This window comes from Peromyscus californicus, unplaced genomic scaffold, assembly GCF_007827085.1.
Source record: "Peromyscus californicus insignis strain IS unplaced genomic scaffold, ASM782708v3 Scaffold_10__1_contigs__length_136768540, whole genome shotgun sequence".
Lineage (NCBI taxonomy): Eukaryota > Metazoa > Chordata > Mammalia > Rodentia > Cricetidae > Peromyscus > Peromyscus californicus.
In genome coordinates, this window is record NW_026294391.1 from 2559890 (window position 1) to 2564468 (window position 4579).

At 38.7% G+C, this 4579-nt stretch overlaps 1 pseudogene; it reads left to right on the top strand.

Moving 5' to 3' along the window:
• Nucleotides 1-3278: 3278 nt before the first annotated feature.
• LOC128114271 (40S ribosomal protein S29-like) lies at nt 3279-3448 on the top strand (annotated as a pseudogene).
• The last annotated feature ends 1131 nt before the right edge of the window (nt 3449-4579 follow it).

The window sequence follows — 4579 nt, forward strand, 5'->3', positions numbered from 1 at the left end:
GGTCTCCAGGAGGCTTACTAATATTCTTCTCTTCTGAAACTTCTTGAGCTGGGCCATCGCAGTTCAAATTGCCTTCAACATTGTCTTCCATGCTCCAACAAGGAGGGTCCATTAAGGGTCCCTCAAAGCATTCAATTGCTTTTCTTTTTTTTTTTTTTTTTTTTTTTGGTTTTTTGAGACAGGGTTTCTCTGTGTAGCTTTGCGCCTTTCCTGGAACTCACTTGGTAGTCCAGGCTGGCCTCGAACTCACAGAGATCCGCCTGGCTCTGCCTCCCGAGTGCTGGGATTAAAGGCGTGCGCCACCACCGCCCAGCTCAATTGCTTTTCTAATCCACAGTCCCAAAGTCCGCATTCCACCAATAAACAGCATGGTCAGACCTGTCACAGTAATACTGTGCTCCCTGGTACCAACTTCTGTCTTAGTGTTCTACTGCTGTGCAGAGACACCATGACCAAAGCAACTCTTATAAAAGAAAGACTCTCACTGGGTCTTGCTCACAGTTTCAGAGGTTTAACACTTTATCATCATGGCAGGAAACATAGCATTACACAAGAGCTGGAGAAGTAGCTCAGAGCTACATCATGATCTGCAGGCATCAGAGAGAAAATTAGGCTTGGCATGGGTTTTTGAATCCCCAAAGCTTATCCCCAATGACACACTTCTTCCAACAAAGCCACACCTCCTAATCCTTTCAAATAGTGCCACTCCCTGGTAACCAAGCATTGAAATCTATGAGCCTATGGGAACCATTCTTATTCAAATCACCACACCCTGGTTTTCTGTTTCCTGTATCTCTAGTCTGTGGCACCTTCACTATTATGGATGCTGGCTGGTACTGCTTTGTATGTCATATTTGGTCCCTGTCACACATCTCTGCTGTGTGATATTTTTATCTTTTCTATGCCTGCACAATCACACATACTCCTCCCCAAACACTATTTTTTAAATGTAGATTTTGAAAAAAATGTAGATTTACAAGAAAGGTACAAAAATGGTATAAATTATTTCAGTAGATGTTTACCTCAACTTCTTCCCATGTTACTATCTTGTGTCAGAATAATTCATTTATCCAAACCAGGAGCTTCTCATTGCTATCACATGAAGAACTAAGCTTCAGATATTAGATTTTATTATTTCTTCCAGGTAAACAGCCTTTTTCTACTCTAGACTCCCATAATGGCCTTTTTCTACTCTACTCCAGGATCTCATGTCACATATTGTTATATCTTTTTTCTCTCCTCTATCCTTTAATCTGTGAAAGTTTTTCAGTCCTGCCTTTTGTGACCATAAAATTTCTAAAGATTTTATTTTATTTCTCTTTCCTTTCTTTCTTTTTCTGTTTTTAGATAGGGTCTCACTAAGTAGCCCTAGCTGTCCTGGAACTCACTTGTAGACTGAGCTGGCCTTGAACTCACAGAGATCTGCTTGCCTCTGCCTCATCTGTGCTGGGATTAAAGGCATGAGTCACCATGGCCTGGCAGTAACCTGTAAAACTTTTGAGAGATTCTCAGTTACTCTGTAACAGTGCTTTTAATTTGGAGGGTTCTTTTTTTACAATTAGTCTGAGGTTGTGCAAGTTTTACAGCACAATACATAAATTTGCTGTGACTTCCTAGCATATCACCACAGACTGTCCGTTATTTGGTTAAGGTAGTGGCTGCCAAGTACTCCTACAGGTAATGCCTTTCCCTTTGACATTGATACAAATTGTAAAGAGATATTTTGCAAGTATGCTAATTCCCCATCTTTCCTCAAAATCTCATCTACTTATTTTAGCACAGGTCTTGCCTGTGACAGTTATTATTGTGGTATTTGCCATGGGGTAATTTTTCATTTTTCTCACTCTTTCCATTTTTGTTAATTAACTTTGTTAATTGATACATATTATTTGATACACACAATTTCATATATGTATACAACATATTCTGATTACTCTCTTCCCCATACCCTCTTTCATCTTCCTCTCATTCCAACCACACTACCAGTCTCTTATATTCATGACTTGGTTTTATTCTGTGACCCATTTAGTTTAACCTGGACCATCTGTGTGACCACTGGATTGGAACTATTCATTGCAACCTGGTGGGATCATCAGTAAATACACAACTAAAGTTAATGGTTCCCCACATCCCTGAATCTCTCAGTAGCAAATAGCACAACAGTGAGGAGTAAGGCCCCTAAGTCTTTCCTCTATCCTTCTTTGGCTGCTGATGGACCCATTCTTGTACAGTGCAGGCATCTGTAGCTACTATGAATTTGTGATTACAAAGTTATGTCTTGCCCAGGAAATGATATTTCATAGCCATTCTCTGTATCTTTTGGCTCTCACATGCTCTCCAACTTTCTCTTTCACAATGTTCCCTAAGTATTGGAGGGCATAATATAAACGTTGTGATTTTAGGCTGAGTACTTACTGGCACTCATTATCAGGGTCCTAACTCATTTTGAGGGTCCTGTGAAGCCATAAGTATCTGAATTCACTGCCACTGTTCACTGCAAAGACAGTCTTCTCTAATTAAGGCTGAAAGTAACATATCTGTAAATTTACATCTTCTTTTCAATTTGGAATTCCTCTGCAAAAGTATGAGAGCTGTGAGCTCTCACTTGCTTACTTACATATGTAGTTATTTGTCAGTATAGATTTATGGCTTACTGTCCATTGTTATTTTTCAATTTGCTCACTTTGTGATCACTGGGTTTATGGTTTGTTCCTGTGTCTTCTTGACATATCCTTAAAATATTTAGCTATATCATTTGTTTGTTTGTTTGCTTGCTTACTTCTCAAAGGAGCTCTACTCTTTTCCAAAGGAGAACTGTATTTTAGAAGCCAAGGCCTGGAGAAGAATTATTCTAATTATTTGCTAATTGCATCTGTAGGATAGAACTAGATAATGTGTGTGTGTACTAATCCAGATACACACACATCCCTATTTTTCTCTTTTTTTTTTTCAAGACAGGGTTTCTCTATGTAGCCTTGGCTGTCCTGGAACCCACTTTGTAGACCAGGCTGGCCTCGAACTCACAGAGATCCACCTGCCTCTGCCTCCTGAATGATGAGATTAAAGGCATGTGCAGCCTGGCCCTACACCTATATTCTGATGTAGCTGGATGTTTATGTCAAAGGCTGTAAGTTCCTTCTGACACCTCCAATTTCAATCAAATACCACAAGGTTTATTCTAATGTTTTTCTTATTTGAACTCTGAGACTGACAAATGTAGCTCTTACCATCTAAAATATATTATTTTCTTTTTTCCCTTTTGGCCATCTGAAGGCAAGATGGGTCACCAGAACCTCTACTGGAGTCATCCACAGAAGTTCAGCTGGGTTCTTGCTCTTTCTGCATCTGCTCTAACTGCAATTGTCTGATCCAGAAATTTGGGCTGAATGTGTGTGGTCAGGGTTTTGATTAGTATGTGAAGGATGTTGGTTTCATTAAGTTGGATTAAGTGATCTTTAATGGATTATTCAAAACCCAGACAAAGAGGCCATATAAGTCTCTTACATAAAAATAAAAACAGACTTTAAGACCTACAAAAATATATCATTCGTGGATTTATTCAATTCCACCTTTCACACAAAATAATTTCAGAATTACCAACTCATATGTCTGTAAGAACCAGGTTTACTAACTAGAATGTGGCATTTGTGTGGCGTTCATGTCTTTAGTTTTTATGATATCTAGTGAAAACAACCTCTTCTACGAACACTTAGATTCAGACTTTTCTCCCCTCTCTCATTCAGTGTGGTTATGATATTCATTTGCAATACAGATTGGTTAAATTTATGACCATATTTCATTTTGGGTTGTGCTTACATCCAGGTTTATGTACATATATATTGGAAGAGCACATGCAATGCATATTTCTCTTTTCTTTTTTAAAATTTAAAATAGAATTACATCACTTTTTTCCTTCTGTTTCTTCCCTCCATCTCTCCCAGCTACCAGCCCAAGTCCCCCCACCCTCCACTTGTTAGCTTCTTTTTCTTTCATCATTATTGTTACATACATATGTGTATACACAAATACGTGTGTGTGTGTGTGTGTGTGTGTGTGTGTGTGTGTGTGTGTGTGTACAACCTGCTGAGTCTGTTTTTGACTTTGGTGTGTATATTGTTTCAAGGAAGACCACTCTGCATTGGGCAAGAAATAAGGGTGCTAATCCCTGGGAAAGGCTTCTCCTCCTCCCAGCAGTCATTGGTTGCCTGTAGTTCTTTGTCTAGGAGTGGGATCCCATGAAAATTTCCCTATGAAGAATGTTTCCAAGAGGTAAAGCCATGTTAAAGAGTTCTGAGAAGCATAGCCTCCTCCTCATCAATTATAACTCCCTCTCTCTCCTTTTGTTGACCATTCCCTGTAGAAGATAAAATCTTTCATTTCTGGCATATCTGTCTCATACATATTTTGCATGAGAAAGCAGATATATGTGCCTTTTCTTATATTTTTCTTCTTGCATGAAGTATAGTATATTACAGATATTCTTTTACAGTTTGACATTTTTGTTGTTAGTCTATTGAGATATCAGTCCTTGTGCTTTATTTTAAATAGCACTCCACTGTGTAACTACACCATAGCTTAT